The sequence below is a fragment of the Phaseolus vulgaris genome, chromosome 6 (assembly GCF_051622355.1).
Source record: "Phaseolus vulgaris cultivar YP4 chromosome 6, ASM5162235v1, whole genome shotgun sequence".
In the NCBI taxonomy this organism is placed as follows: Eukaryota; Viridiplantae; Streptophyta; class Magnoliopsida; order Fabales; family Fabaceae; genus Phaseolus; species Phaseolus vulgaris.
In genome coordinates this window covers 4305470-4331127 of record NC_143503.1, presented here as the reverse complement: position 1 = coordinate 4331127, position 25658 = coordinate 4305470, and the positions used below count along the sequence as shown (strand labels likewise).

The 25658-nt window shown below is 35.4% G+C and overlaps 1 pseudogene; it reads left to right on the top strand.

The window, feature by feature from the left end:
• Positions 1 to 1989: 1989 nt before the first annotated feature.
• LOC137833226 (zinc transporter 1-like) lies at positions 1990 to 24445 on the top strand (annotated as a pseudogene).
• The last annotated feature ends 1213 nt before the right edge of the window (positions 24446 to 25658 follow it).

Below are 25658 nucleotides of genomic sequence, written 5' to 3'. Positions count from 1 at the left end.
AATGGGTAAATAGATTCATGAAAGGTTACATGACGAGAGATAAAAAAAATTTTGGTAGATAGGTCGTAGCATTTGTAGCCTCAGTGATGTGAGGGGTAGCCAAGGAATACACGGTGTGGAACGGGCATCCAACTTATGAATGCGACTAATGGGAAGATGGGGTAACAAAAGCACCCGAAGGTGCGAAGTTCGGTGTAAGATGGATGGCGAAGATAGAGGTTGAGAGTCGGTGTTAGATTGTGGTTAGCTTTGCTCGGGAGTATATTGTGAAGATATGTGGCCATTGAAAGAGCATGGTGCCAAAAGGAGGGGGGTTGAGAAACATGGAGAAGGAGAGTTCGCACGATATTGTTTATGGTTTTGATTTTGCGTTCGGCTTTTCCATTTTGAGAGGATGTGTGCGGACATGAAAATCTAAAGTGGATGCCATGCTTTAGGAAGTGACGACGAAAAAAATGGTTGTCATATTCTTTTCCATTATCACACTGGAAGGTTTTAATAACTTTAGTGAATTGTGTGGAAATGTATTTGTGAAATTCAGTAAAGATATTAAAGGCTTGAGACTTATTTTGTATAGGATATGTCCATAAGAAATTTGTAAAGTCATCTAGGAAAAGAATATAGTATTGATGGCCCATGGTACTTCGGACTGGAGATGTCCATAAGTCACTATAAACGATGTCAAAAGGAGAGTAAGTATAAGTCATAGATGGGAAAAAAGGGAGTTTAATATGCTTGCCAAGTTCACATGAATTGTAATGGCGACTTGGACTTTTATTATTACAATCAAGGAAAAGAGTACGACGCATAGAATTAAAACTAGGAAGTCCCGGATGTCCAAGACGATTGTGCCAAGTGGTAGCTGTGGTGGCGGTGAGAGCGTGAGGCGAGGAGGAGTTTGGACGACAAAAGGTGGTGTGAAGAGGATATAAGTCGCCCACACTATTGCATCTCAGCAATTGATTCTTCGTATGGAGATCCTTAACCAAAAATCCAAACCGGTCAAATTCAATAGAAACAAAATTATCAGTTGTAAATTTGCGAACAGAGAGAGGTTCTTAATAAGTTTGGGTGCATGTAGGACTTTATTTAGGGTGAGAGGGGGGTTTGTGTTAGGTTAAAGAGTGTGACCAAAACCTTTAATTGGAACAGTGTGACCACTTCCGACAATTATATTATTATTTAGACTCGAGTGAGAATAAGAGGAGAGTATACCTTTGTCAACCGTCATATGAGAGGTGGCCCCAGTGTCCATATACCAGTTGTCATCTGGTGGTTGAAGAGAGAGCGTTTGCATAGCCGCAACAATATCCGTAGGAACAAACATACCGGTTGAGGGCTCGGCATGTGCGGACTGGGTGACGAACGCTTGTTGAGGACGAGGGCAAAGGGTGCCAGGGGAAGATGAAGCGGTTGATGGTTGTCATGGTGTCCATGAACTCGTAGGATATGGGCAAGGCGGTGGTGTCCAATTAGGAACCTGACCCCAAGGGTTGTAAGGCAACCACGCCCTCCAAGGTAGGTGGAGCACGAGGGTGCGGAGTATACTGATCTCGTCCACGAGCGCCACTCGAGCGCCCACCTTTATTGCCTTTACCACGACCATATGGTGGTCGAGTGTTGGCACCAGTTGATGTGGTTGGAGTGTTAGAGATAAGACGTGGATCAGGTTGTTTTGATGCAACAAGAGCAATGTCTGTTGTGATAGCACGAGAGCGATGTGTTTCTTCCAAGAGAAGCATATAACGAGCTTTATAGAAAGAGGGAAGAGGATTACTTTGTTCAATATGACCGGGGATCCAACATTTGCAAGTTTGTCGGCAAGCATCTTCAAATGCTGACAGTAGGCCGAAACAGTAGGGTACTGTTCCATATGAATACGAGCAAATTCCCGTTCGAGAAAGACGGTTCTTGAGTGTTTGTTGTCTTGAAAGATGTCGGCAAGGCGGTCCCAAGTATCTGGGCGGTGGCTCCTGGTGTGATGATAGTATGGAGAAGGTTCGTACTAATGGTGCTATATATCCATTGTTTGACAATAGCATCGAGACGTTCCCATTGAGCGTCTTTGGTAATTGGCTTGTCTGCTTTGGGTGGCACGATATGGTCGGCCACGGTAAACGACTTGGCAGTGTTGATAAAGAGTTCCGTCCAATGTGCATAATGGATGTTTTCTGTATCAAGGGTGATTTTGATGTGGTTATTGATATTAGAAACAACAAAAGCAGGATGAAAGGTTGGTGATTTCGAATTTTGAGAGTCGGTCGACATTGGACGATTACACGAGAAAAAGAGAAAAAGAGAAGAATGGATCGGTTAATATGATACCATGAAGATACCATGAAAGAATTGTAATCGCTGATTTATTCCATCAATTTGGTCCCTATTAATACAACTTACAAGAAGATATTCTAGGGTTACTATTATTATTCTAATAATTACAGTATCAACATATTTGAGTAAAAAAGATATTCTAGGAATATATACACTATAATGGAAGACAATAATATCGGTAATAATATTGAAAGATATTATTCTAATAGTTTCATTAACATAGTATTTTAAGCCTATTATTAAAGAAGTTTGTCATTGTTTTCTTTTATGACATTTTAGTATATAGTCCCTTATAGTCCATGCATTTACAACATTAGGAGACTCTTACAACTTTTACAATAGCATAAACTATTTGCTAGACTATCCAAATATTCTTTTGTCATTATTCTACTTCAACGAATTTGAAACAATTAAGAGAGCTGACAAGATATTACAAAAGATTCATTATAGGTTATGTCTCTACGGTCACTCCTTTGACCTTTATTAAAGAAAGACAAGTTATGGGTTATACCCGTTGTACATTTTAAGCTTTGAAAACAATTATTAAGAAGAATCTTGTGTTGGCTAACCAACTTTTCAAGGCGTTTATCTTGGAAATTTATGACTCTGAATCAGGTGTAGGTGTTGTACAAAGTTAAAATGGTCAACCTATTATTTTTTTTCTCAAAAAAATTGGATAGAATGCCTATTAAATTAATTTGAGAAAAATTAAAAAAAAGGAAATTCTTTTAAGGAAAAATATAAAGAAAAAATAAATAATAAAAAAATACAAAAAAATAAAAATAAAACTAAAACTAAAAATATAAAAATTTTATTTTTTATTTTTATTTTTATTTTCGTTTTAAAGAAATAATAAACTTTTGGGCCTAGCCTAAAAAAGTAATAAAAAAGGTAAAACAGGAAAGCTAAAAGTAAAAAGTAGAAAATCAAAGAAAAATCAGGAAAAAAAATAAAATGATCACGACACACACCCGACCATATAACTCTTACGTGTGAGTAATTACTGATGTGTCGAAGGGAAATTTAAATTATTGGGAAGTCTTGAGGGTGTTTAACGTTGGAGTACGAGGATGAGAGCGGGAAATGAATAGAAGAGCAAGGGAGAGACGAAGAGTTCGCGTTTGGTAGTGGGTGTGTCGTAGATTCAAAGGAAGCGAAAATGGAAATCATTTTGGCGAAGGGAAGTGTAAACGGAAATCGGTTTGGTCAAGAAGTTTAAGTGGTCATTATGGTACGCTTGTTTGTGGGTGTGTCGTAGAGTGAAGGGAAGCGAAACCCAAAACGTTTGTGTGAAACAACAAGCCATTTTCAAAGGGGAAGTATTTATGTTTGCGAACGCTGGTAATATTTATTGGGGTTTTGTTGGTTATTGTGGTTTTGTTTGGTTTTGAAGGAATTTACTTATTTAGGATTGGTGTTATGATTTGTGAGTTTATAATTTTTTTTTGTTTTTGTTTGATTTGTACAAAGGTAAGTGATTTTGTGTCTGGGGTATTTTGGAACATTTTGTGGGTGTTTTTTTTTGTGTTGTCGTTTTTGTTCATGGTGTCATTTCATTGTGGACGTGGATTTTGGTGGAATTGTTTGGTGTATTTGGTTGGAATAAGTGGTGACTTGAAATTTTAACCATACTCAAATACTTGGAAGGGACTACATGCTCATCATGTGTAATAAAAATGTCAATGCACTTAGTTCATGTAAAAGTTAGTGGTGACCTATGATTGAATAAGTAGTGATTTGTGACCAGGTTTATGCACACTAAGTACTTTTTTTAAAATTTTAACTATACTCAAGTACTTGGATGGGGAAATGCATGGTCATCATGTGTGTTCCTTAGAAATGAACTTCAATGGAGGCCAACAACATGTATGTAACACATGTGTAACAAAACTGTCCATGCACTTAGATCATGTGAAAGTTAGTGATTACATGTGAACGAATAAATGGTGAGTTATGACAAACATTATTCATAATAAGTACTTTTTTTAATTCTAACCATACTCAAGTATTTGGAAGGGGCAGTGCATGACCATCATGTGTGTGTCAATTGACTTCAATGGAGACCATCAATATACATGTAAACATGTGTAATAAGAGTGTCCATGCACTTAGTTCGTGTAAACGTTAGTGGTGACCTGTGAACAAATAAGTGGTGATCTATGACCAAGTTTATGCATACTAAGTACCTTTTTTAAATTTTAACCATACTGAAGTACTTGGAGGGGGCAGTGTGTGACCATCATGTGTGTTCCATAAAAATTGACTTAAACAGAGGCAAGCAATATGCATGTAAACATGTGTAATAGTAGTGGTCATGCTCTTAGTTTATGTAAAATTTAGTGGTGACCTGTGAAAGAATAAATGGTGACATGTGATCGAGTTTATACACACTAAGTACCTTTTTTAAAATTTAACCATACTCAAGTACATGGATGGGGCAATGCATGACCATCATGTGTGTTCCTTAAAAATTGACTTCAATGGAAGCCATCAATACACATGTAAACATGTGTAATAAGATTGTTCATGCACTCAGTTCATGTAAAAGTTAGTGGTGACTTGTAAATCAATAAGTGATGATATGTGACCAAGTTTATGCACAATGAATACTATTTTTAAATATTAACCATAATTTAGAACATGGATGGGGCAGTGCGTGATCATCATGTGTGTTCCTTAAAAAATGACTTCAATGAAAGCCAACAATATGCATGTAAACATGTGTAATAAGATTCTTCATGCACTCATTTCGTGTAAAAGTTAGTGGTGACTTGTAAATCAATAAGTGGTGATATGTGACCAAGTTTATGCACAATAAATACTGGCCCATAGGTCCGCCCTGCGTTTGACCTGCAAAATGTGGATCAGGTTTGATGGAAGAGGCCCCAACACCAATCCATTGAAAGGCAACCAAAATGTCAAATTGAGGCAACCACTAGAGTTATGGTCAAAGAGGGGTCAAGAGGACGCATTCTACATGTCATAAACTCTAGTGTAGAATAGTTTTTACATTTGTGTCAAAAATAACATAGTTTAATTCTTTTGTATTTGTGTTAAAACATGCAAAGTGGCACCTAGAAGGCTAACCTAAGTTTAATTAGAATTTAATACTTCTAATTAAACTAAGGTCCAGCCCACATTTAGCCTAAGGGGAGCGCAAGGTTCTAGAACTCCTAGCACATGGAAGAATTCTAGAACCTACCTCACATGTGCTGAATTTTGGAGTCACCTTCCCATGTGCCAACATTTGAATTTCCCTCCAATTCTCTTTTCATTTTCAGCCCACTCTTGCTATATATAGAGGAGTTTGAGTCATGTAAATTCAAGATTAATACATGAGTGAATTGCTGCCAAAAAATTGTGCCAATATCACTCTTTGCCCAAAACCTCACAGGTTAGACTCTTAATCTTCATAAACCATCCCTTTCCAAGTAGAGTTGGCCTCACCACTCTCAAATCCTACTTCTCATGCACCTTCAAGGTCACCACCACTCTTAGGAGGACCTTGTTCCATCTCCAATCCGTGAAGCTTCCGCAAATCACTTACAAAAACAAAAAGAGGAGGACACAAATCCATCATTTGGTATCAGAGCTATGGTTCTACAAGAGCTAAGTGTCTTCTTTCATTTTTATGTTTGTGTTCTTCTTGTTTTCGTGTTGTTCTTCAATTCTTCATGTTGTCTTGCTGTTTTTTGCATTTTAATTTGATTTAGGTGTTGTTTGAAGAAATTCAATCGGTGCATTGTGTTCAAATTGTTCTTGAGCTTCTAATTTTCACGTTTTGTGTAGGAATCTATATAGAATAGTGTTGCTGTTTTGTTTTTAGTTTGTTTGAGTCTTGTTTGCAATTCTATTCGGTTTATTATATGTGTCTTGAGTCATTTTAATTTCTGAATCCAATTATGTTTTGTCTAAGTCATGTTTCTCCCAATTTGTCATCAAATCCATGTAGTGCTGATTTTGTTGATAATTTTGGTTTCTTGATTTGATTTGAGTTTAGATTTATAATTTGGTGTTTGTTGATCCTTTGGTGCATTTTTCTTTTAGTTTGAGTTCTTATTTGTATGTTAGATCCATACAAATTCATATACATTCACTCCATTGTGTTTTTGAAGTTCTTCATTCTGTTTTTAAATTCCAGAATTAGGATTACTCTGTTTTTCAAATTCTATGATGGCTGTTTTTTGTTATGAATTTCAAATACGTTGAAAAAAATTTATGAAAATCTGGATCTATACAGTTTGATGTATTAGAAAATCAAGAAAAAAAAGAATTAGATCAAAAGACAAAATAGAGAAAAAATTATAAATAAAACAAAAAAAGTGTGCATCCTGGCGCCAAAAGATACGGTAGTTGGACAAGAATTTTTAAATATTTATCACAATTATTTGGTGCATAGTTTTGGTGTGATTCCAGCGCCAAAAGTTTGCTAAGACCTTGAATTGTTTGTGGTTCAAATTTCAGAATCAAATTTCAAATAGTCAGCTCAGCATAAATTTTATAAGTCACGCTTTTTGGACCTAAAATTTCCAGTAGTGTTGTTTTTTGGTTTTTCTAATCAATTCTAGTGTCATTCTCTAGGTTCCATTTGTGTGCCACCTTTTATTGAGTGCCTATTTTTATTGCTTGTCCAATATTATTCAATACTCCTTCTTGTTGTGTCCTATAAATCAAATCCATTTTCTGTTGCCCTTTTTTTAAATTTAAATTGTTCTTTGCTTTCATTTCTTGACCTCTAAATTGTTGGTGAACAAAATCCAAATTGGTGTTTGTTAAGTGGAATTAACTTTGTGGTCAGTCCATCCCTACTTAGTAGGTACTGTTTTGAAGATTTTAATTGGCTAACCATAAGAGGTTAAGGCAAGGAGCTGCAGCAAATACAAATACAAACACATACACTTTGTAGAACACATCAAGGAAGATCAACCACAAGCCAAGGAGTGCATAGTTTAGGAAATCTGAATTTTATTTTGTGTAATTCAATTTCTTTGAGTTGTAATTACATTCAACCTTGATTAATTAGTGGATTAATTGTGTGTAGACGATGTCTTCAATGGCTCCAAGTGTCTAGAAGCCTCACCTTAGGAATCGTCTAGTTTAAAGTTTTGTAGTTAGCAATCTTTAATTTGTGCTTAGTTAATTGCTTTACTTTAATTACTTGTTTTGTATTATCAAACTTGATTTGCATTGTTTAATTGCTTTGCATTGTTTTCCTTTGCATAAAAATTGACTTTTCATTCCTAATTGTGATCTAAGTAAATTACTTAGAAAAAGAATTGTGTGAAGTCTTGAGGGATAGGTTTTGGCAAGGAAAGACTTGGTACTTAAGAGATCCTAGTGATCCACCTCTCTATCCTGTCATTACTTTCCTTTTTCTTTCTTGAGGTAAAATAATTTTAACACAAAGCTTTAGTCATGTCAAATCACTCTTCTAAATCTAGTGAAAGTGATATAAAGTCCATTAAAACTCTTTTAAAACAATTAGCCAAGGACTTTCAATCACTCTCATATAGACAATTGGAACATAAGGCACAAATCAAAGAGTTGAAAATGGCTAAAGAAAAGGATGAAAGCTCTCAAAAATCTAAAAAAATATATTCACATGCATCTAGTTCTCACAATCATGAATCTTTTGGGGAAGAAAGTCTTGGGATAAATGAATATTATCAACCACCCCCTAGGAGAACTACAAAAGAAAGAAAAGAAAGCACTAAGGAGGTTAGGGTAGATCTACCTTATTTCCATGGGAAAGAAAATGTAGAAGCCTATCTAGATTGGGAAATGAAGGTAGAACAATTGTTTGCTTGCCATAGAGTAAGTGAGGAAAGAAAGGTACCCTTAGCCACCCTAAGTTTTCAAGATAATGCTATGTATTGGTGGAATGCCTTTGAGAGAAAAAGGCGCCTTCATAAAGACCCTCCCATAGAGTATTGGAATGATCTTAGGGGAGCTTTAAGACGCCGCCATATTCCCTCCTACCACAATAGGAAGTCAATGGACAAACTCCAAGGACTTCATCAAAAAAATATAAGTGTAGAAGAATATTGGCAAAAGATGATGTCATATATAATAAGAGCAGGGATTAATGAAGACAACCATACCACCCTATCTAGGTTTTTAAGTGGTCTCAAACTTGAGATAAGAAACAAAGTTGAACTTTTACCTTATAGAGATTTAAATGACTTGATTCAACTTAGCATTAAAGTTGAACATTTTTTTTTTTGAAGAAACAATCAAGTCAAAAACAAAGTTCATACTTTGTATCTTATGACAAGGATGAGTTCCAAAGAGGGGAAGAACATATAAAAGAAACATCTCTAGAAATTTCCCAAAACCTATCCGAGCATATCTCACACACTCAAGCTAGACAAGTTCAAAGTTTAGAATGTCTTGGTAAAGGTCATTTCGCATCTCATTGTTCCAATGAAAGATCTGTGATCTTAAGGAACAAAGATAACAATAGTAGCCAAGAAAAATAAACTAGTGAGAGTGAAGAAAATAAGAAAAAGAAAGAAATAGAAAAGCCAAGTGAGGGTTGTGTGAATCTAGAAAGAATGAGGAATATCTTACAACATCCCTTACAAGCATAGTAAAAATAGAATCTTTAAAGAGGGAATGCATAGGTAAATATATAGTAGTTTATGATTACCTAAGCCACCTTAGGAAAGTTTTCTTAGTGTTTATGGCTAATAGTTTGTTTGCTAATAGTGATAAATGTACTTTCTATGTTGATAGTGTAGTGTCTTTGGTTTTTATAGCTAACAAAAATGGGGTACATGTTGACCCCGAGAAAATTAAAGCCATCCAAGAATGGCCAACACAACAAAATGTAGGAGATGTTAGGAGTTTTCATGGTCTAGCAAGTTATAAAAGGAGAATTGATCATAACTTCTCAAGTCTAGCTTCACCACTCAATGAGTTAGTGAAGAAAGACACTCCATTTTGTTGGATGGAGAAGCATGAGCAAGCCTTTCAAAGGTTGAAAGCTTAACTCACCAATCCACCCATTCTAGCTTTACCAAACTTTGTAAAAACTTTTGAGCTAGAGTGTGATCCATTGGGAGTAGGAATAGGTGTTGGGTTGTTGCAAGGTGGGCACCCAATTGCATATTTTATTGAAAAACTTCATGGTGCAACCCTCAACTACCCCATCTATAACAAAGAGCTCTATACACTTGTGAGGGCCCTGCATGAGTCTTTAAAATCTTTAAAGAGTCAACACAAGTTAAAAATACATGCAAAGTGGATAGGATTTCTTGAGCAAATTCCATATGTTATCGAATACAAGAAGGAAAATACAAATATTGTGGTGGATGCTCTATCAAAGAGACATGCCCTATTTTTAAAACTTGGAGCCCAAATTCTTGGATTTGATAACATACCTAAACTTTATCAAGATTTTGCACCCACTTTTGCTAAGAACCAACATAGAGCACATGGAGGGTTTTATGTTTATGAGGGGTACTTATTTAAAGAAGAAAAATTTTGCATACCCCAAATAACACATAGAAAACTCCTTGTAAATGAGTTACATGAAGGAGGATTCATAAGTCATTTTGGAGTTGATCAAATTCTTGAGCTTTTGAAAGAAAAGAAAATTATGAACTCCTCCCTAAAGAAATATTGTAAAAAGTTGCCAAAAACAATAGAAAAACAAAAAGAATGGCAACTTCATAAAATTGATTTTTATACAGCTGCTCAAACTAACACATTTGTTTTGTTTGATGATTCCCATAGATGGACGTTTGATCCGGGAGGACGAGCATAGTTGTCAAAGCAAGAGGCTGCTATCCGAGATCGACCCTGTGGATCTGAGGATAGATTTTCTCAAGAAGGAGGAGATGATGGACACCATCCAGCCACATACATCCCCCTACTAATGACGAGGACGAAGCCTTGGATTTGAGGACAAATCCTTTTCAAGAGGGAGGGGATGATGGAAGAGGCCCCAACACCAGTCCATTGAAAGACCACCAAAATTTCAAATTGAGGCAACCACTAGAGTTATGGTCAAAAAGGGGTCAAGAGGACGCATTCTACATGTCATAAAATTTAGTGTAGAATAGTTTTTACATTTGTGTCCTCCTCTTTTCGTTTTTGTAGGTGATTTGAGGAAGCTTCATGGATTGGAGATGTAAGTTTCAGCCCACATTTAGCCTAAGTGGAGCGTAAGGTTCTAGAACTCCTAGCACATTGAAGAATTCTAGAACCTACCTCACATGTGCTGAATTTTGGAGCCACCTTCTCATGTGCCAACATTTGAATTTCCCTCCAATTCTCTTTTCATTTTCAGCCCACTCTTGCTATATATAGAGGAGTTTGGGTCATGTAAATTCAAGATTAATACATGAGTGAATTGCTGCCAAAATTGTGCCAATATCACTCTTTGCCCAAAACCTCCTAGCTTAGGCTCTTAATCTTCATAAACCATCCCTTTCCAAGTAGAGTTGGCCTCACCACTCTCAAATCCTACTTCTCATGCACCTTCAAGGTCACCACCACTCTTAGGAGGACCTTGTTCCATCTCCAATCCGTGAAGCTTCTGCAAATCACCTACAAAAACGAAAAGAGGAGGACACAAATGTAAAAACTATTCTACACTAGAGTTTATGACATGTAGAATGCGTCCTCTTGACCCCTATTTGACCATAACTCTAGTGGTTGCCTCAATTTGACATTTTGGTGGCCTTTCAATGGATTGGTGTTGGGGCCTCTTCCATCAAGGTTGGCCCGCCTCGCATAAGAAGTAACCAATGGGCCTGCGTGCCAACTCGCATAAGAATTTTTTTAAAAAAAACAAAATAAAATTTCATTAATTATAAAAAAACTTATTCCTACTACTGAAAAATTAAAATTTTATTCGTGTTTCAATTCATTTAATTAGGATAAAAATATAAATTCAAGTATGAGGGTTGTTAGAAGGCTTGATTAAAAATAATTAAAGTTTTGTTTTGCATCTATTTTTTCATATGTATGTATGTAAATGTATAAGAGTATCTTATGAAAATTTTGCTACAAAGTATTTTAATGAAGAGGACTAATTTTTTAACTATCCTATTAAAATCTCTTCTTTATATTACTTTTTTATTAACAAAATTTAAATATAAGACTTTACTTAAAACTAAATTCAATGTTACTCTTAATACTAATTCCTTTATATGATTAAAATAAAACATTCATTCTTTTAGTACATTAAATTCAATTTTTTTAAATAAAATAAAATAAAACAAAGGTCACACTGCAATAATGAGTGAATGGAGTATGATTTTTTTTTACAAAAAAAAATTAAATAATTATTTTTTATCGCGGGCCAGCAGGCTAACCAGCCCCGCCCCGCCCCGCCTCGCCCCGCCCCGCTGTTGACCCGCGCGGGCTGCGTGTTATGCGGGGTGGGCTTAGATTAGTGAGTTCGCCTCACACTTTTTGTCACCCCTACATGTAAGCAAGTTTATGCACACTACATACTTTTTTTAAAATTTTAACCATACTTACGTACTTTGGAGGGGCAGTGCATGACCATCATGTCTATGTTAATTTTCTTCAATGGAGGCCAGTAATAAACATGTAAATATGTGTAATAAGATTGTTCATGCGCTTAATTCACGTAAAAGTTTGTGGTGACGTGTGAAGGAATAAATGGTGACATGTGAGCAAGTTTATGCATAGTGAGTAATTTTTTTAAATTTCAACCATACTTAAGTACTTGGACAGGGTAGTGCATGACCATCATGTGTGTTCCTTAAAAAATGACTTCAATGGAGGCCATTAATATGCATGTAACTTAGTTCATGTAAAAGTTATTGGTAACATGTGAAGGAATAAGTAGTGACCTATGACTAAGTTTATGCATATTACGTACTTTTTTTTAAATCTTAACCATACTCAAGTACATGGATGGGTAGTACATGACCATCATGTGTGTTCCCCAAAAATTGACTTCAACGGAGGATATCCACTACAAGAAAAAATGATTTTAATGGAGGTTATTTAGTGGAGGTTAATATAACCCTAGGAATTGATTTAATCAACGGAGGTTAACCTTCGTTAAATTCTAAAGGTTTATTCTAAAATTTTAGCAAAATAACAAAGGATTTTTAACCTTCGTTAAATTCCAAAGATTTATTTTAAAACCTTAGCAAAATAATAGAGGTTTTTTTAACCTTCATTAAATTTCAAAGGTTTATTCTAAAACCTCAGCAAAATAACTGTGATTTTTTTAAACTTTCATTAAGTTCCAAATGTTTGTTCTAAAACCTCAACAAAATAACAGAGATGTTTTTAACCTTAATTAAAATTTTCAAATGTTTATTTTAAAACCTCAGCAAAATAATGAAGGTTTTGTTAACCTTCGTTAAATCCCAAAGGTTTATTATAAAACCTCAACAAAATAACTGAGGTTTTTTAACCTTCGTTAAGTTCCAATGGTTTATTTTAAAATCTCAGGAAAATAGTGAAAGTTTTATTAATCTTGGTTAAGTTTTAAAGATTTATTCTAAAACCTAAAATAATAGAATTTTTTAACATTCATTAAGTTCCACATTTTTATTGTAAATTTGAGTGAAATATTTTATATTTTTTAAATCCTAATAAATAAAAATATTAAACTTTTTTTTATAAATAAATAATTAAAAATATAATTTTAATATATTTGATAACTAAATTCTTTAAAGTTTTTGAAAGTGTAAGTTTAGACATGTAAAACTTTTTAAAAATATTCTTAATCTTAAATATTTATTTAATCAAAACTATTTAATTTTTATTTTATTTTATATAAATTTTTATTTTATTTATATAAATTTTTATTAAAAATTATCATAAATTTTTATTAAAAATTATCATAAATTTTTATTAAAAATTATCATAAATTATAAATATTATTAATTATATTTTAATAGACACTAGAAAATAATAATTTTAATGAAAAAATAATATAACCACAAAAATAAATTTAATTAATGATTTTTTTTTAATCTCTATTACATATCTATTAACTATCAAAGGTTTATTTCAAAACACCAAATATTTAAGGTTGATTTCGAAACCTCAATAAAAACTTAAATTTATTTTTTATTTTATTTTATTTTTAATTTTTCTCTCATTTTCATCCCTTTCCTCTTCACTTTAAGGTAAATCCTGAACCCCTTCGAGAAAGTTTCAGTATGTTATCTATAGTTATGTCGCAACAGAAATTTGCTTCTTTCCTCTCTCCTCATGGACTAAAAAAAAATTTGAAAATCTTGCCATTTTGTCTCCCTCTCACTTCTAACCACCTGTTTCTACCACAAAGCCTGCTCCTCTTTCTTCACCTTCTTCTAATTATAATTCTAATTCATCATCTTCTTCTTCAACGTCGTTGTCTTGGACCCTTTGCATTTGAATATGTATTATTCGACATGTTTGGCCCATACAATGCATGATCATCATGTCTATGTCAATTGACTTCAGTGACGGCCTATGATATGCACATAAATATGCGTAATAACAGTGTTCATGTTCTTAGTTCATGTAAAAGTTAGTGGTAATATGTGATCAAGTTTATGCACACTGAACACTCTTTTAATTTCTTTACCATAATCAAGTACTTCGATGGGGACAGTGCATGACTATCACGTGTGTTGCATAGAAATTGACTTCAACGGAAACCATCAATGTGCATGTAAACATGTGTAATGAGAATGTCCTTACACTTAGTTCATGGTAAAGCTAGTAGTGACATGTGAAAAAGAACTAATATAAAAATTACAACATTTTTTTTTTATCAGCAATGAATAAATAAAATTAAAGAGGATACTTCAGGGGTATCCCAACCCATATACAGTAACCAGAAATGGACTTCCTATATCATCCACAAACAAAACTCTCCTTTATGAGAACAACCTTAAAGTGAGAAAACCATACCCAAGAATATAACCAACATCGGCGACCACCGACTACACATATGGAGAACGCCGCTTCATCGATCGGCGATCATGTTGACCTATGGAGAACGCCGCTTCATCAACCGGCGATCATGTTGACCTTTGCATACCTACGGCGACCACCGACTACGCACATGGAGATCGCCGTTTCATCGACCGGCGATCATGTTGACCTTGTATAACTTCAGCAACCTCCGACTACACACATATGGAGAACACCGCTTCTTCGATCGACGATCATGTTGACCTATGGAGAACGCCGCTTCATCAACTGGCGATCATGTTGACCTTTACATACCTTCGGCGACCACCGACTACGCACGCATGGACATCGCCGTTTCATCATCGACGACCACCGACTACGCACGCATGGAGATCGTCGTTTCATCGACCGGCGGTCATGTTGACCTTTGCATAACTTCAACGACCACCGACTACGCCCACATGGAGATCGCCGTTTCATCGACCGGCGATCATGTTGACCTTGTGTAACTTCGGCGAATCACACAGCCTAGCACATGGCGGAAGTTGCCTCATACAAACCTTACTATATTTGAATCTGCACTCATCAGTGAATACCTACCGCGTATCATGGCCCCTTCTTGCAACGTTTCCCCCTTCAAAACCCTATACCTTCCTCCAGATTCAGCACCGCATCGGATCAGATATGCCCCCATTAAAATCTGCAGTGTGATGACAGGAAAAGTTGCACCTCTTTACCGTCACCAACAGCAGACCCCTGGAACCTGCTCCTAGCACCAAAAAGAACCCTACAGACCAACTCCTTACCTACTGAGACTCCTACCCTGTACCATCAGTTTTGAACCTCCATCCTTCTCTCATTACAGCTACTTATGCATAACATTGGGTTCATCAACCAATCCGCAAAGCAGCGAGCAGAAGTCTGTTCTTTATGTTTAAGCCATAACCAAGATTTGAGCTGGGCATTGTGGAAGATTTCTTCCGCGTCTACCACTCCTTGATCAAACACTATTGAGTTCCTTTGCTCCCAAATGCATCGAACTATTGCTGCCCACACTCCTCTCCAGATCTGATTATGTTTATTGTTGCTTTGGGCCAAGTAAAAGCTTTCAAAGTGAATCATAATCTCATTATGTTGGACGGATAAAATCTCAATCCATCTATGACACAGATTCCATACACGTTGGGCATGAGCACACTCCACAAATAAATGTTGGCATGACTCCTCTTTTGTTTGACACAAGGCACAAAGAGTATTCTGCATCACCACCCCTCTCCTGTTTAAGGTCACTCTTGTGGGTACTCTACCCAAGAGTACCCTCCAAGCTGTGGTCAACACATTAGGAAAAGCCTTAGCCTTCCAGAGATACTTAAAAGCTTGACACTGGGGGCCCCTATTATGTTTGTCAATGAGATCATAAGCTGATCTCACATAGTAGCGACCTGAAACATCCCCCGTCCATACCTGCACATCCTTGACAATATTAGCACTAGCCAAGAGTATTTCGAGCTCAGATTCTAAAGGAATTTCCCACTCAAATCACAACATAAACCTTTTTTTTCATTATCTCTATTTATTACATATTAATTATTGTACTAAAATAATGAAAGGAATGAATTTTTATGAACCAATCTTTAGAAATATTTTTTGACATATTCTCTGTTAAACAAAAATTATCATCAAACTATACATTGCAAAAAAAATTCAAAAGGTTTAAAATTACAATGTAATCCTCTCTTATGTTTTTGGCCTTTTGGCCGTTGTGCATTGAATTTTGGTGAAATTTATAAATGAAGGATATGAAACAAAGAAAATGCAATTCCTTACAACATAATTTGCTTTTGGTTCAATAATTTGTGGGAAAAAAAATTCTCTTTTACGTTGAATATGGTATCTTGAACCTAGAGTTTAATAGAACGCTAATAAGAATTTTTGGATATAAGTTATGATAAAAAGGATTCAATAGTTTTTTGACAACTTAGTTTTATTTTACACTACAATTGAGAGGATTGGTAATAGTTGTGAACCTTTGATCTCCATATTTTGGAAATACCTAATTATTTCATTTCTAGTTATGCAGTATATCTAACATGATATTTTAAACTTTTTCTTAGTTATGTTATTGAAGTATTTTAGTGATTGACTTTTACTATTCAAACATTATTTTGAATGATATCATTTTTTAAACAAGCAATTACTATTTAGTAATATATTTTTTACAAATTTATATATTTTAATAAATGTATTTTTTTATTTTAAATTTATATATAAGTAATTTAATGTTTCATATCCTTTGGACTTGTAGGGATACAAGATGTTCCTTTGGACTAATAGGGATACATGAGAAGAATTACACGGTTAAAAAATCTTAGAAACATAGTAAAATCTAGTATAGATAACTTGCTGTATATAAAATTAACTATTTAAATTCAATGAAAGAAATTCAATTTTCAATTAATTTATTTATGATAAAATAGGAATCAAATAATAGAAAATAAAAATGAGATTAGGGATTTATTTGTTAATTATTAGGCATGACAGAAGATAGAGTGAGATGGGTCCATTTTACTTTTTTTTTCTGTGATCTAGCTCATACACACGAGATTTCAAAAACAAGCTGACTTTACTTTTTTTATTCTTCTCTTTCACACATTGCAATCTAGTTTCCACACAATGGACACACTTTTCCTCTTCTCTCACTAGACTCTTCACATTTAAACTCCCCAAACCCTTTTTTTTAATTGGTTCTTACATACTCATGTCGACATTTTATGACATCCTTCGGTTTTTTCATCACCATTAAATTTATTTATTTATTTTTACCAAAATGAGGTTGTTTTTTAAAAAAATCAGATTTATACAAGTCGTGTGAAGTTAATATAATTTTGGTCATATTAATCTAAACGCATGTCAAGTTAACACGATTTTTACCACATCAACTTAAAGTCGTGTCAAATTAGTACCAATTTATTGAAATTGTAATTTTTTTTCTTTTTTATATATTATTAATTATTTAATTATAATTAAAATTGAGTAGTAAGTTATCTAATATTTAAAATTAGTTTGATAAATAAATTTTAAGGATTTAGTTTTTAAATAAATTTGATAAGTTGAACACTTTAAAAAAAATTATTTATCAAATTAATTTTAACTATAATTAAATAATTAATAATATATATTTATTTAAAAAATATAAAAAAATTAAAATAAAATAAAACTATAATGTTGATAAAGTCGTACCAACTTGACATGAATTCAGATTCACGTAACAGTGCCAACTTGACATGAGTTGAGATTGATGTGTTAGTTTCGTATGAAAGAGATTGTACGAACTTATACTACTTGTCTAAATCTGTAATTTTTAAAAAATAGCCCATCTTATTAAAAGAAAGTCCATGGTGATAAAAAAAAACAACATCTTCACTATTTGTATCATTCTCTCACTATCTCAATCCCTATCTCTATCTATCATGCAAATTAAACCTTAATTAAAATTAATTAACATAATCAATTGTCTACTATTTCATCCTATTTCATCCTACTGTTTTAAATTGTTAACCCAGTTTCCTAGATCATTCTCCCATCACTTCTTTTTCACTTCACTTACTTTTTTCTTCCTTCTTTATCTAACGATTAATCTATGATGGGTAGATTCAAGAATCAATTGTTTTCTTCTTTTATGTTAATCATTCTGGTTGTACTTCCTCCTAGTTAGAGCAGGAGAATGCACGTGTGACGTCTGAAGATGAAAATCGTGACTAAGGAAAAGCTATGATGATGAGAGTCAAGTAAAGGAGGTTTTTATTAATGAAGGAAGAGGCAATTCACCATCACACTTGAAGTTCTTCCTTCTAGTCTTCTCAAAATTAAAAGAAGACATAAAATAAAGAGAGGCCCAAGCCCAAAGCCCAAGCCCAAAGCCCAAGCCCAAGCCCAAGCCCAAGTCCATCCTATGAAGGGCAAGGCCAAGTAGTAAATAATAAAGAATATTGTTGAAGGTGCTTAGAGGGAAACATTAGAAACCTCTATTGTTAAAGCATCTTTTAGTCTTTAGTTAGGAGTCTTAGGGGGGTGTGTTAGTAGATAGGTGTAGGAATAAATAAGGAGGTGCCAAACTGAGAGAAGGGATCACACCTTCCTCATGCATTGTTTTAGGCGCCAATTCTAGAAGTTTTTAGGAGGGAGTTTTTGAATTTGTGTAGCTTGCATTTCAGCACCTTAGGCTATAAGTAGAGGTGCTCCCTTTGTATTTTTCAGAATTGAAATTGGAGTAAAGAAACTATACTCAATTTTTGAGTGAGCATTGGAGAGCTTTTGAGCCTTCTTCTCTAGTCTTATCTTGAAGGATCCATGGTGTCCTCAAGTGGCGGCAGCACACTCATCTAGGAGCAACCAACCTTCTAGTGGCGTGATCACTCACCTTCTCTTCCATCTCCATAAGGTTTTCTCTTCTCCTTCCTTCCTACTCTTTCAATTGTTCATGTTTAGCTTGTGTTCTTGAGTTTTGGTTTGGTTATCTTTCATTTTCCAGCAGCTGTTCTTATTCTTTTCTGTTTTGGTTCGGTTTTAATTTCCAGCACTTCTAATTCAGTTTGCTTATCTTTTGTTCCATTTTGTTCGGTTCAATTTGACTATAATTGGAACTTCCATATGAGTTTGGAATTGGTGCTAGTTTTTGGAGAGTTCTTGACTTAGAACAATGATCCAATTCTAAGAAAAAGTACCTAACTATTGTCCAACTCAAGTTGATTCCTAAGAAGGTCAAGAACCTTTCTCTATGTGGTTATTGGAATCACATCATGTGGTATCTAGAGTTTAGGTTTTGTTTTGCTTAATTTTTGAGTTGTGTTGCACTTTATTTTCAAGAGCTCTTTAATTCAAGTTGTTTACCATTCTGTTTTAGGCTTTATTTTGAGTTTCATTGCTGTTTTTCTTTTTGTTACACCAAGTGTTTGTGAAAAGGTTTATGACACTCATTATTCATATGAGTATGGTTGCTCTTTTGGAATGGCATTCTCCTTCCTTGAGCTGACCTTAAGCTTCCTTTCACTTGTTGTTATATCTTGTGATATGTCTTTTAATTTTGTAATCATGTCAAGTTTTGTCTTAGTCATGTTATTCCATAATTGTCATTACTTCTTGTAGTACTTTTATTTCTTTGATTGTTTCTTGCTTTGGTTTACTTTCTGTTTTGAGTTTATTGCTTGATCCTTTGTGCATTTTCATTTTTAGATTTGAGTTCATGCTTGTATTCTAGTTCTATACAAGTTCCTTTACACAATTTCCATTATGTCTTTGCTAGTTCATCATACTGTTTTTCATTCCTAAATAGGCTCCTCTGTTTTCTTACAAACGTGCTACTGTTTTCAATTTACTGCAATTAATTGGCTCACTGGAAATTTGTGAAAATTTGGATTTAAATTCTTCAAAGTGTTACAAAAGCATAGCAAAAAGAAGTACAAAAAAATTCCAAGTACACAAAAAATGATAAATAAAATACGAAAAGTGTACATTACTGTCGAAAAAAAGACGGTAATTGGGCAGCAATTTTGAAAAATTTATTTCTCTCAATTGGCTTACTTTTTTAGTTCGTTCCAGTGGCATTATTGATTTGAGACATTGAAGTATCTATGGTTAATTTTTCACATTCCAGTTCTCTTTCAATCGTTCCAGTTAAATCTGTAAACATAGCACAGTTTGCATACAACACTTTTTCTTGTAGTTCTGTTTTTGTTTCTTAAATCTACTCTAGTACTTTTCTCTAGGACTCTTTTGGTGTGCCTTCTTTCCTCATTGAGTTCTTTATTTTCTTGCTTGTCTTTCATTCCTTAATCTTTGAGTTTGTCTTACATATAGTTTTCCTTTTGCAATTACCTTTCTTTGCTTATACCTTTTCTTGTTTGTCTTTATTGTTTCATTGGTTTTGTGGTGGTTGCCTTTGAGATTGGTGTGCTTGCTTTGACATCTTTCATTTGAGGATTCCAAGACCTCAAGATCAGATTGGTGCAAGGACATTATTTCTTTGAGAGTGACCTATTTTTCTGCCTCAATTCACTTCGGCATTTTTGCTTAAAACACTCACTGTTTTTGCTAATTTTTGTTTCTTAACTTGTTTGCTGTTTTTGTGTGTTTGCTGTTTTTTTATTTCCAAAATGGCTGGATTTTCAAGTGATGCATCATACAAGCAGAATTATCCTTCCAAAGCTTCAATCCTTGGTGAATTACATGAAGCTCAAAGAACCATTAGACGCTTGGAGGAGAAATTGCAAAAGATGGAGGTGCAACAAGCTAGACCATCTCCTTCAATTCATGATGAGCATCATAGACCTTCAACAAGAGCTTCTTCCAATGATTTTGGCCGTGAAGATGAGCATAGGAGAAGGAGAACTCCACCCCAAGTCCATGGACAAAGACATCATCACCAAGGGGAAATAACTCATACGGCAATGGCTTCTATCAAGATGCAAAGTCTAGGCTTCCTTCGGTCAAGCTTCCTTGTTTTAATGGCTCTAGTGATCCTAATGTATATTTAGATTGGGAGGCTAAGTGTGAACAAATATTTGAGATCCAAGATGAGCATAAGCTTAAGCTAGCCACTTTAGAGTTTAGTGATTATGCCATGAAATGGTGGCATGGTATTGTAAAGGACATTATCTATCACAAGGGTCCTCCCGTGGACTCTTGGAACTCTTTAAAGGATCAAATGCGCGCTAGATTTGTGGCCCCACATTTTAGGAAAGACCTCATGTTGAGACTCCAACGGTTTCAACAAGGCACGCTAAATGTGGATGAATATTATAAGGAGCTAGAAACGCTTGTGCTTAAAATTGAATTAGAGGAAAGTGAGGAAGCTATGATTGCTAGGTTTGTGAGTGGTCTTAGGAAGGATATTCAAGACATTGTTGAGTTACAAGAGTATTCATCATTGGGCTCTTTAGTTCATCTTGCAATGAAGGTGGAAGCCCAACTTGCAAAGAAAAATATTTTTAAACATATTCCCAAAGATGATTACTACAACAATTCTTGGAAGAACAAAAAGTCTTTTTCAAAATTTCCTTCCAAAGATTCTTCTTTCAAACCCAAGGATCCTACGTCATCTACTTCTAGGCCTAAATCCCCAATTAAATCGTCTAGTCAAAAGTGCTTTAAATGTTTGGGATATGGTCACATTGCGGCTAATTGCCCTTCTAAACGAAGTATGTACATACATGAAGGCATTGTAGTTAGTGAGCATGATTCCAATTCACCTAGGCATTCTTCACCTTCTAGACCATCAAGTGAAACTGAGAGTGAAAGTCCTTGTGAAGGTGACTTATTGATGGTAAGACATATGTTGGGCACAATTCCAAAATCTTTGAATGATACTCAAAGAGGAAATATTTTTCACACCCGATGTCTTATCAACAACAAGTTATGTTCCTTGATTATTGATGGGGGAAGTTGCACTAATGTGGCTAGTACAAGAGTTGTGGAGAAGTTAGCCTTACCCACTATCTCTCATACCAAGCCCTACAAATTACAATGGCTTAGTGAAGTAGGTGAAATCATGGTGAATAAACAAGTCCTCATTAACTTTGAAATAGGAAAGTATAAAGATGAGGTTTTATGTGATGTTGTGCCCATGGAAGCATCTCATCTTCTTTTAGGAAGGCCTTGGCAATATGATAGACATGTTTTACATGATGGCCTATCCAATACAATGTCTTTTTCCTTCCTAGGGCGCAAGGTTATATTAAAACCCCTCTCTCCCAAAGAGGTTCATGAGAACCAAATAAAAATGAAAACTAAAAGAGAAAATGAGAAAGAAAAAGAAGTAAGTACTACACCGAGTCACACCATTTTCTCCTCTAAATCCATCATGTTGACTCGTGCTATGCCTCAAATTGACCCTCCAAGGTCTTCTTCTTCTTTATCTTTTTCATTACCCAAGGTGCCTATTTCAACACCAACTTGGTTAAAATATGTTAGGGATGATTTTTTCATACCTCCTAATGGGTTTCACCATTTAAGAGGTCTTTTTCCAAAAAACATCATCATTCCCAAACAAATTTTTCCAACTTGGTCGATTTATAGGACCTCCTTTTCTGCAATCCCTTTGGTTCCATCTGCTAAGTCATGTATTCCTTTTTCTTACACTTTTGATTATAAAAGTAAACTGACTTTGTTATATGCAGGGATTCAGAATTCGTGGGCGAATTCTCTCCAACTCGGGGAGTATGATGAGAGTCAAGTAAAGGAGGTTTTTATTAATGAAGGAAGAGGCAATTCACCATCACACTTGAAGTTCTTCCTTCTAGTCTTCTCAAAATTAAAAGAAGACATAAAATAAAGAAAGGCCCAAGCCCAAAGCCCAAGCCCAAGCCCCAGTCCATCCTATGAAGGGCAAGGCCAAGTAGTAAATAATAAAGAATATTGTTGAAGGTGCTTAGAGGGAAACATTAGAAACCTCTATTGTTAAAGCATCTTTTAGTCTTTAGTTAGGAGTCTTAGGGGGGTGTGTTAGTAGATAGGTGTAGGAATAAATAAGGAGGTGCCAAAGTGAGAGAAGGGATCACACCTTCCTCATGCATTGTTTTAGGCGCCAATTCTAGAAGTTTTTAGGAGGGAGTTTTTGAATTTGTGTAGCTTGCATTTCAGCACCTTAGGCTATAAATAGAGGTGCTCCCTTTGTATTTTTCAGAACTGAAATTGGAGTAAAGAAACTATACTCAATTTTTGAGTGAGCATTGGAGAGCTTTTGAGCCTTCTTCTCTAGTCTTATCTTGAAGGATCCATGGTGTCCTCAAGTGGCGGCAGCACACTCATCTAGGAGCAACCAACCTTCTAGTGGCGTGATCACTCACCTTCTCTTCCATCTCCATAAGCTTTTCTCTTCTCCTTCCTTCCTACTCTTTCAATTGTTCATGTTTAGCTTGTGTTCTTGAGTTTTGGTTTGGTTATCTTTCATTTTCCAGCAGTTGTTCTTATTCTTTTCTGTTTTGGTTCGGTGCATTTTAATTTCCAGCACTTCTAATTCAGTTTGCTTATCTTTTGTTCCATTTTGTTCGGTTCAATTTGACTATAATTGGAACTTCCATATGAGTTTGGAATTGGTGTTAGTTTTTGGAGAGTTCTTGACTTAGAACAATGATCCAATTCTAAGAAAAAGTGCCTAACTATTGTCCAACTCAAGTTGATTCCTAAGAAGGTCAAGAACCTTTCTCTGTGTGGCTATTGGAATCACATCATATGAGGTATAAATAACAGCTTTGTTATCCATTCTGATTGCGATTGCAATTGGGGTGCATACTCCTCTTTTCGGCAAAGTGATACCTGCGTTGTGTTGTGGCAATGTGCACTGGCATGGGGACTCTCATGGTAGATACTTATGCCACTACTTATTTTCAAAAACACCATTCCAAAGAAATACAGAGTGAGAATGAGATATGCAGAAAGAGGAAGGGCACGTTCATCTGCAACACATGGTCATGCTCATGGCCCTGTTCACTCCAATGATCATTCCTCCCAACTTCTTCGTCATCTGGTCATATCACAGTATTCATCATTTCTTGATTTGTCCATTGATAGATACCTAATTTGAAAGGTTTTTAATTGTTTAATGGGGTTTGGTAGGTATGGTTGATAATGGTTTGAGATTGATGGTTTTGAATTTGTTGCAGGTGTTGGAGTTGGAAATTATTGTTCACTCTTTTATCATTGGGAGCTGAGAGTCCCAACACAATAAGACCACTGGTAGCTGCATTGACTTTTCATCAATTCTTTGAAGGCATGGGACTTGGAAGCTGTATATCTCAGATATTCTATCCATTTATGAACTTTCTTGGTGGACTTAATGATGTGAGTGGGACCATGTGTTGTTGGGTTAGTATGAAACAATAAAATATGATTAAGATGATTGGTTAAGATTTTGAAACTTGTTTTATTGTTCTGTCTATTACTAATTAATGACATTTGAAATGAACTGTTGCAGGCAAATTTCAAGAGAATATATGTTAGAGTACCCACAATGGGGATTGGAATTGGCATAGTAACAAATGTTTATGATGAGAACAATCCAACTATTCTTATTGTGGAAGGAGTGTTCAATGCAGCTTCAGTTGGGATCTTAATTTACATGGCACTTGTTGATCTTCTTGTCACTGGTTTCATGAATCCAAGGATGCAACAGAATGGCATAGTTCGTTTAGGGATTGTTAAGTGTATAACAGAATGACCTTTATGTAACTGCATGGCCTTTATGTAACTGCATGGGTATTCCTATATATACCCTTACGCATTATGTAATATGTAGCTTTTTCTGATACATAATGAGATATAAGTCTTTTCTCTCTCTTGTGCTCACTTGACCTATTATGGTATCAGAGCCCTCTGTTTTTCTTTTTTGTCATGTCTTCCGCTACATCCATAGTTTCTTCTTCTTCTTTCTCTTCTTTCCCTTCCCCTCACTTCTTTACCACACCGATTTCATTGAAACTGTCTGAAGAAAATTTTCTGCTGTGGAAGCAGCAGGTCCTTGCAACCACTGATGGGTTACTACTTTCTCATTTTCTTGATGGCTCTCGTGTCCCTTCCTCTATTCTTCCACCTGCCACTGAGGGTTCCTCCCCGTGTGTCAATCCTGCTTTTACCCGGTACAAACAACAAGATAGTTTGCTCGTGGCTTGGATGTTAGCCTCCATGACCACACCGTTCCTCACCAAGATGGTGGGTCTTCACTCCTCGGCTGAGATTTGGGATGTTCTTCACACCTATTTCGCTGCCAACACACGTGCACAAATCAAGAAGTTTAGTTTGCGCCTCAAGAACCCCAAGAATGAGCGATCTGTTTCCACCTATCTCTTGGATATCAAGAAGACCGTTGATCTTCTTGCTGCCATAGGAGCCCCTGTTTCTGTTGAAGATCATGTTGAAACAATTTTAGATGGTCTTTCTGCTGATTTTGATCCTTTTGTTGCATCCATAATGTCCCGAAAAGAGGTGTACACTATTAATGAAATCGAAGCTCTCTTATTAGCTCAAGAAGAGCGTTTCGCTAAACATCTTCAGGTTGATCATCTCACTGTTCCTCCCACTGTTGATGTTGCTACGTGGACTCCTACGCGTTCCACCAATGGCAAATCTCAACGCAAGCCTGGTGGCTCTCATGGTGGTCGTGGCTTCATGCATGCTTCTTTGAATCAAGGACGTCATTCCAACTACAGACCCTCGCATACTGAATCTTGGGTCTCGCTTCGCCCTGTTTGTCAAATTTGCAAAAAACATGGCCACTCTGCGGATGTGTGTTGGCAACGGTATCATCCTTCTTCGTCTAACAATATGACTGCCAATTATTCCTCTTTTTCTTCTCAGGATTGTGTTCCTAGCGACGCGTCCATGCTCGATGCACCTTCCTCCATGGATGACCCTCTGTGGTATCCGGATAGTGG